This window comes from Neovison vison, chromosome 11, assembly GCF_020171115.1.
Source record: "Neovison vison isolate M4711 chromosome 11, ASM_NN_V1, whole genome shotgun sequence".
Classification (NCBI taxonomy): domain Eukaryota; kingdom Metazoa; phylum Chordata; class Mammalia; order Carnivora; family Mustelidae; genus Neogale; species Neogale vison.
In genome coordinates this window covers 48,661,126-48,670,420 of record NC_058101.1, presented here as the reverse complement: position 1 = coordinate 48,670,420, position 9,295 = coordinate 48,661,126, and positions in this window count along the sequence as shown.

Genomic DNA, 9,295 nt, shown 5'->3' with positions numbered 1-9,295 from the left:
TTTCCGTTGAACTTGGAGATGTGACTATCTAAGCCAGAGGCTACTGGCAGCCAGCTTGACATGGTGAGGAGAAAACCTGCTTGAGAGTGAAGTCAACCCAGAAGAAAACTGAACTGTAAGAAGGTCAGGGAAAGATCAGATTCTGGTGATCCCTTGAGCACCTAGATCCAGCTGCACCTGAAACTACCCCTGGAAATTTTGCTCATTGAGACAATACATCTGTGTGTATGTGTGTGTATGTGTGTGTGTGTGTGTGTGTGTGTGTGTGTGTGTGATGATTATCTCAGTCTAAGCTTATTTGACCCCATTGCAACTGGAAAGTTCAACATAATACTGTCCACAGCCAGCCAGCGAGGCACTTCCTAATTGGCACATATCTTAAGGAGGGATTCATCTAGGGGTATGGGGAGTGACCAGTGCTGCCTGTCTTAAGGCTGGAAGGTCTTTGCCTATTCTCCTGTGGTCCCTGAGCCCAGAGGCCCGGGGGACGGGCTTCAGTGCTTGGGCACCGGGCTGTTTCACGGAAAGTCACGGTCAGTTGTGCATCTGCCTTGGAAGAGTATTTTTAGCGACAAATAGAGTGGTTCGCAAATAAACAAACTCCTGGAACAAATCCTGAAAAGGAGAGCACCTGTGTGCAGCCCACTGTCAAACTAGGTCAGCCTCAGGCTCAACTCCTTTTGACAGTGTGTTCCCAAAGGTGACCTGCAGGTGCTGGCTCCTTTCCCCGCCAATCAGCCATCTGTGGTTTGAGACTGGGACAGGCCTGGGACGCCATTGGTTGCAGGCCCCCCATGTCCATGGGGGGTGGACGTGTGCCCCCATTCCAGCCTGGAGCCCAGTGAGATGAAAACCTCTCAAATTCCACCAAGGCTACCCCTTCTGCTTTGCTCTGTCAGCAGTTCCAGGAGATGTAGTCTTTTCAAGTGACCAACGTGTATGGGGCCAGAGGGCAGAGTGACCCTTCTGGAACCAGGCTGAGCTGATAAGACCTCCCAGCTCCTCTGTCACACCCAGAGAGAACTAGAATTTCTGCCTCGTCCTGGCTGACTCATCCAAAGGATTTTAGGAGATAATCCCCAGACTTAGGAAGTGCTCTAGCAATGTGATTTTCCTTTTTCTACTCTCTTAGATTCTGAGCTTCACAAGGGCGTGTGAAGGGGAGGGGGGTGGTGTGTGTGTGTGAGAGGGAGGGTGGTGGGGAGCAGGTCTAGGTCATCTCTACACCGCCACACCACGCCTGCACACAGTAAGTGCTCAATAAATGTTTGCCCAATGAGTATATAACAGAATCATATCTTCTCATATTGAGTTGCATGTCCTCCCGTGGTGGGGCTCAGAGTTTCCCTGCCTCTGAGGGTGTCTGTGTCCGCTTGCCAACTCAAAGCTGTGTGAAACTTCTCTGAGTCTATGGGGATCTCCATCTGTCTTTGTTCCACTGAAGCCTACTTGGGGTCAGGACTGATGTCTCAAAACAGAGACATCGAGGACCTCAGGAGGTAGGTGTGACTCCGATCCCACCCCTCCCCCACTTGGAAACTTCTGGTAGCTTTCCCTAGCATTTAGAAGAAAATCCAGACACCTCACCATGATTTTCAGAGCCCTAGTGATCTGGCCCCGTATTGCAACAGTGTTGCCTTAAGCACTGCCCACCTCAGTGTTTCTCAGACGTTGTTCTGTCTCCCGATGTTTCCTCATTCTAGTATGTTTCACCCCAGCTTTGTGGAAGCTGGCTCCTTGTTTCACTCAGGGCTCTGCTCGGCTGCTGCCTCCTCAGAGAGGCCTCCCTGGTCCCCTGTGTCCAAGGGGGACCCTCCCTTCATCTCTGACCTCACTAAACATGTCACCCTCTGATATTATCTTGTTCCTTTTTTGTGCATTTCCTGTCTGTCCCTCTCTCCCAAACTCAAATGCTTGTCCATTTTAGGAGTGGAGGGAAGACTTCTGGTGACAAACCCTTGAGCCCCCTCTGTTCAGTTTATGCTTACACTGGGTTTTTCTGTTATACAGGGCAATAAATGACCTTTTCCCTCAAGACAGTTTAGTGTTTTTTAAGAGGACCTGGTACTCAAAGGGATCCTGATGAACACATCTGGGCCCCTCAGAGTCATCCCAGGGTCCACTTAACAAGCAAAGCAACATGGAAAGCAATGCAGTCCCTCACTGTGGCACTCTGTAGTTATCCTTCCTGCTTGGATAGTTTGACCCTGGAACTGGGTCTGTGTGGAGAGACTGGATGGTGTAAGTGTGACTCTAAAGAGAGGGAAGGTAGAAATGGTAGCGGGTTAGAGGATCACCAGGACACAGTTACCCAAAATGTGCCATCTTTGGGTCTCTGTTGGTACTGTGTCCTGCCCAAAGGATTGTCAACTGTGCTGTGTGATTCATATGGGCTCTGACCCATGGGGGCATTTGGAAGTGATGCCAGATATGGGGACATCTGGTCACTAAAGAAATATCCATGGATCACCCCAGAGCAGAACCCATGTACTTCCAGTTACTCTTCTCCAGGCTTGAGTTAATGGAGGACCCTGACCAGAAGTAACACATTCTTAATTATACAAATCCTAAGACAGGCTTGTGAGATCCACAGAAGAGATATCTATGAATTCCGCCTGCCCAGCTCTCATTATTCTCTTTTTCTTTGGGGGAGCTCTGGTGTTCCTATCTCACTCTATAACTTAGAGGACACATGTCAGTACCAGTGTATGGTCACTGGGTCAAGGACGGTCATGAGCCCATACCAGACTAAGGAGATCCCTCCAAAAGATTTTTACTGTAACTATTAGGGAAAAGGTATACTTTTTCCACTGAGACTGTCAAGCTGGCAGGATGGTGATCATCTTTGTGATCTTGTGGGAGAGAACCTGCCTGAGAATGATACTAAGCATAGACAAAAGCAGAGTGATGAGTCAGAAAATATCAGCTTTTACCCCTTGATCCAACCATTCCTGAAACCACTGCATTCATTTTATAAGCCAATATTTTCTCTCACTCCCTACTCTCTCAATTTAAGTCATTTTGAATTGTGTTTCTGTTATTTGTGGTCAAATAAATCCTGAATAACATCCTCTGGTAATCAAAAAATGTCTCTAGCAACTACTTGATACTGAAGAGGATTTAAAAAAGATGGTATGAGCCCAGATGAAATGCATGTATGTGAAGGCACACAGCACTGGATTCTGGCTCAAGTGCCTGTCCTGCTATCCCCAAGGGGTAGAAAACAGCTTTACCACTCCTGATAATACCTTTCCCTAAGATATTGTCAATATGGGGATGATGATACCCCAGGGAACTGCCTTTCAGGAATACTGACCAAATGATAACATCCATATGAAAGCATTTTGCAATTCTGAAGCCCAAAACAAACATAGCAACAAGTTACATTCTAAATCTGTGCTGTCTTACACAGTAGCCACAGGTGGCTACTAAGCATTTTAAAATAGAGCCTGGTGGTGGGTATTATGGAGAGCACATATTGCATGGAGCACTAGGTGTGGTGCATAAGCAATGAATTTTGGAACACTGAAAAGAAATAAAATAAAATAAAATGGAAAATAAATAAATAAAATAAAATAAAACAGGGCTAGTCCAAACTGAAATGTGGTATAAGTATAAAGTGCATGGAAAGCTTTCAAAGACTAAGTATTTTTTTAAAAAATAATGTAACTATCACATTAGCAATTTTTATAATGATTACCTGTGGAAAGAATATTTGTGATATATTAGTTAAATACAATTTATTATTAAAATTATTTTCCACAGGTAGAAAGATAAAAGGAAACTTAAGAGCATACAAGAAATTTCTGCAGGTGACCATTTAAAAGATTGAAACGAGGAAAATGGTCAGAACATGGAGAAGGTGGATGCTACATAGAAGACAGAGAGGAGAAGTGGAAGGAAGCAAGATCTTAAGATAGTTAAGCAAGATAGTTCTGGTCTGTTGGATCAAGCCTTACCTGAAGCCTATTTCTAGACTTCTTATCTACCAGCACCTATAAATTTCATATACTGTTTAATCAGGCTTGAGCTGAGTTTTCTGTTACTTATAACAATAATTCTTAACTCATTTCTTTGCTCACTTTGTTCCCATTAACTGAGAAGACTTCCTGGGGCTTCAAAACCAGGAAACGGGGCTGATGGGTAAGTTGCGCTATCTCTTCCTTCCTGAAACCAGAGCACAATGGTAAGAGAATGAGGAGCCACATGAGCTCATGGCCAAGTTCTTTCTGTGTCCCGGTGGCCATTCCTGTGAACGGCATCTTACTAGGGAACTCATTCAATGGTCTCTCAACACAGTCAGCTCCATGTTTCAAACCAATTTCTATGTCTAATGCAATGATGTTTATTCCAGAAAACTAAATTCACACCAAAAATCCTCCTGGGGGAGCACAAAGATTTAAATTTTTCTTTGACGCTCCACAAATTCTCACAGAGCAATCAATATAAAATAACAAAGGAGTTCTTTTATATGCAATACAAAATAAGTATTTCCACAAGTATTTATGAAAAACCACCAAGGAGGAAGGTAAATGGGAAAATAAAGGAAGAAATTTCTCCTGACATTCACATCATTTCACAAAGCTTCATGGATTCAGAAGGACATCCAGCCTCCAGGTAGATTTAGAATAACAACTGACACTCCCAGAAAGCCTGCCTCTCTAGGATCCAATTGTAGTTGCATCAGCTTGGGTCAATTGGTCCTCTCCGTTTTGCTTTCAAGGGTGAGTGGGGAGGTCGGAAGAGATACTTACGTTTCCATACCCAACATGGCCACAAGAGGGAGCTCCCAATGGATGGCTGTACCTGGAAAAGAATTCTAGTCCAGGCCATGGAAACTGACAAAGAAAACTTGATTTAAAAGGTGTCTTCTGATAAACCTCAGCATCTTCTAGCTAACATGCCAAGAACAATCACTGAACGCTTTCAGTCTGTTCAATGCCTCCTCCTGGGATCTGAGAAGCACTGTCCTATTAAATCTAGGTCATTTGGTTTTGGGCATCAGTTTATCTTGGGAGCTGCTCCTATGTTTTACAAGGTGAATTCTGGAACAACAATATTAAAGATTCAGAAAGTGGGTAAGGTTAACACTGAGCCCCGGGGCCTGATAAATTGACAATCGAGCCAGAATAACTATTTACCATTCTAAGGCTCTGATCTTCGTTTCACAAGGGTTTCTGAAGAATATCACCATCACCTCCCTTCCCCACACTTGTCTAAGCCTTTTCAACTCCTGTTTGAACTGATCCTCTCTCTTTCTCTCTCTCTCTCTCTTTTATTGTTATCATTTTGCCAGAGACTGGATCATTACAAGATTGCGGGTCATGACAGACTATAATTAAGCTTAAAACAGATTTTTCTTTTAGGAGAGAGAGAAGAGTCTGCTCCCGCCGCGACTCCAGATTGCCTGGGCTGTAATTTGCGGTGCTGTCACAAAGGGGTCCTTTTTCTGCATGGTGCGCTGTGATGATGAGCAAGGAACCCAACTTGAGGGGTGTGTGCCTCTCCCCGCGCCCTCTCTGGAACGAGCGGAATGGACGTCGGAATAGCTGAGTCTAGCTTCAGACTGATTACAGGTCCCATCGCGCTATTGTGCCTCATCAGTGTCATTGTCGAGGCTGCAGTTGCGTTGGGATGTTTCTCTGTCACGCGCTCCACGCTCATTTCTAGGATAGGAGTGAAACGGTGGTGAGTCTGAGGCCCAGGGTAGGGAGAACGGTTTTTCCAGTGTGTTGCCCCATCTAGGGCTTGGCAGATCTCTGGAGATGGAAAATGCCCTGGCCCGGCCACGGTGCCCACAGCCTCAGGATCAGGATGACACCCAGACTTATGGATAACCACTAACGGAAAGGGTGGAAGTCACACTCGCTGACTGGGCAAACTTCTGCAATGAGCTCAGCTTCTCTGGTCTCCGTTTTCTCACTCGTACAGTGGGACTGATCATGCTTACCCCTTCCCAAATCAGACTGGAGGAACAATGAAATGAAATAGGAGGAGCCTGGAGGTAGATACACATACACATACACATACACATACATGTCTGTAATAGGTACAGTAGATAGGTCAACTACCCTTCTACATTACTGTGGGTGTGAAGTGTCTGTGTTTCTTATGTGCCAGGAGAGGACGTCTGGCCTTGACTGACTAATGATAACAGTAACAGTAAACTTGCCCTGAGCGCCCACAACGAGCCATACACCGTTCTGCGCACTCTGCACGCATGAAAGCAGTGGCGCCTTTGGTGTTCGGCAGGGCAATTCTTTATCCTCTTTGGGACCGTCCGGGCAGTGTATGTATAATTGGCAACGGGCTTGCCGGACCCTCAGCATCTCAACCGACAGAGCGCAGCGAGCGCACCATCACTTAGGACTTCTGACTCCCCTGCGCTTTTTAAAATACCCAGCTGAGGGGCACCTGGGTGGCTCAGTTTGTTAAGCAACTGCCTTTGGCTCGGGTCATGATCCTGGAGTCCCGAGATCAAGTCTCACATCAGGCTTCCAGCTCCACAGGGAGTCTGCTTCTCCCCCTGACCTTCTCCCCCTCTCATTGTCTCTCTCTTTCAAATAAAAAAAAATCTTAAAAAAAAAAAATACCCAACTGAGAACCAGTTTCTGAAAGCCCAGGTGGGTGCTGTGCAGGATGGAAGCTGGCCACCCCGGGGCTTAGGGGAGTGTGAAATGAAGCTTGTCCAAACTGAGATGTGCTGTATGTATTACAATAACATACCCTGGATTTTGAAGACTTAACATAGGGGGGGAAAAAAAAACCACCTTGAAGTATATTAGGAATATTTTAAAATATTGATTACACGGTGAAATCATGATGCCTTGGGTATGCTGTGTTAACTAAGATATTTAAATTAATTTCGCTTGTTTCTTTTTTACTTTTTTTTTTTTTTTTTAAATTTGGCCACTAGAAACTGTCTAAGTCCCCCTGCAGCTTGAGTTTGTGGTTTGTGTTCTATTCCTAACCAGACAGAGCTGGCGTGGACGGTGGGACGTGGAGGGAGGGTTTTGGAGCCCTACCGTATCAGAGCTGCAGGAGCGAACGCTGCTAGACCAGCCCAGTCAATATCTGGGTTCCATTTCTTCTGGACTGACAAAATCCTGGTTGTGTTTCAGATGGCCTTGTGTTAGCCTTTCCTTGACTTCCCATGTAAACCAGTTCTTGCCCAAACGGTACAAATGGAAGTCTACTGGATGGGGCCTCTAGGAAAGCCATCGTTAAGGTAAGAAAAAGGGGACTTGGCTGGCATGTGCCTTTTGCCTATGGCTCTTCCCCCCTTTTCCTGCCTGGAATGCAGACACAGCGTCCGGAGGTAGAGCAGCCTTTTTGGAACCACAGGTGTTGACAGTCATACTCTAGGAATGGTGGCGGGGAGGAAGGAGATCCTTTGCTTGAGCAGTGTCACTGGCCCACTGTGCCCACCCCCAGGCTCTTCCTGATGTGAGCAGAATGAACACCTCTGGGTTATTCCCCTGCAGTCGGGCTTCTGTTACATGAGTTGAACATGAGTCTAACTGGTCAGGATCATTTCATTTTGGAGTCCATGCTGTGGATACTTAGCACATTCTCAGTCTGCCCTGAACACGGGAGCATCCTTGCTACATTTGAGGAAATTCCAACCCTAAGAGTTGGGCCTCTCCGTGGTACAGCTCAGAAAACACAAATGCCAGTTTCCTCCCAGCACAAGGCTCTGCTGATCAGACCGTTGGAAGGCAGGCTTCACTTCGGAGAAACCCAAGAGGGGGATGCGGGTGGTGTGCCCAGCCGTCTTTTAAAAAGCAGCTCTTTCCCTTGGCCAGCCCATGTCGGCGATGTTTTTCACCCATGACCCAGAGGCCTGATGCAAGTGGCTGTGAACTTGGCAACCGTCACACCCCTCCACAGTCTCCAGTTCAGTTTCAGTCCCCAAGGAAAGACCCTGAGCCTTTAGCAGGAGCAGCCCAGCCTCTGTGGCATGGGCAAAATGCCAGGCAGCTCCTATGACCTCCACCCATCTCATTTCCAGAGTCCCCCTGCCCAGTGCTGGGCTTCTGGGGTTGAAAGCAATGAGGAGGAAAGTAGGCAGAGACCAGACCTCTGTGAGAAGCGAGGAGTTGTTCAAGCTCCAGTCTCCTGCCTCGACCTAAGAAAGTATGTATAGACTTAGACAACAGGACTCCAGCCACTGTACCAACACTTCCTCACTCTACGACCTTAGGCAGCTTGTTTGACCTCTGGTTGCTTTTGTTTCCTCCTCTGTGGGGCTGAATCGTGCTCCTGTGACCTGTGCAGTCACATAGGACCCTGTCAACTTCGAGTGCCCCAGGATTTAGTTTCAGGCTTTGCTGTTGCCATCTTGAAATTTTCAATATTTTATAAAGATTTATTTATTTGTTTGTTTGTTTGTTTTAGAAGAAGGGGAGAGGAGGAAGGGGCAGAGGGAGAGGAAAGAGAGAGAATCTCAAGCAGACTCTCAGTTGAGTGTGGAGCCTGATGCAGGGCTCGATCTCATGACCCTGAGATCACAACCTGAGCCACCCAGGTGCCCTGAAATTCTCAATTTTGGGGCAAGGGGCCCTGCGTTTTCACTTTGCACAGAGACTTGCAAATTATGTAGCCCATCCTCCTCCTCTATAAAAGGGGAATGATATTGACTTCTGAGGTTTGTGGTGAGAATTAACTGAGGAAACAGCTCTTAGGAGCTCAGCGCAGGGCTTGGAAAGAGTATGTTCTCAGCTACTGATGGATGTTACCTGTCGGCGCAGGTGACTTTTCTCGTGGCGTCTTCCCTGGCTAGCAAGCTGGATTCTAGCTCTGCTTCACTAACCTCCACATATCAGAGCCCGCGTGGGGACAAATTTGACACCCACCGCGGCAGCAAGGTTGTTGGAAACCTTAGGCAACCAAGAATTCCCAGAAGTGGGATTTCGTTTCAGTTCTTTCCAAATATAAAGGCACATTGAACTTCTCTATGACTTTGATGCCATGGATGAAATTTCCTAGAGGACTTGATGGTGTCAAATCCGGGCCATGTGATTAGCCAGAAATACCATGGGCTCACAGCAGAGGCTCTGGGGGAGCAACCTCCTACTGCTGACTCACTGACATGCTGGAAAGAACTGAGGGCAGGAGATCAGACCAAGCTCTCTTGAATACCCTTTATGATTCCCAGGGCCTCACCTCTTAACCCTTGCTCCCCAGCAACCCCTGACCAGCTTGACATGTGTGCAACGAGGCACCCCGAGTGGGATTCACCCTACACCTTTGTCCTTCAGGCTTGGGAAGACATGCATCCTGATGCCATCCTGCA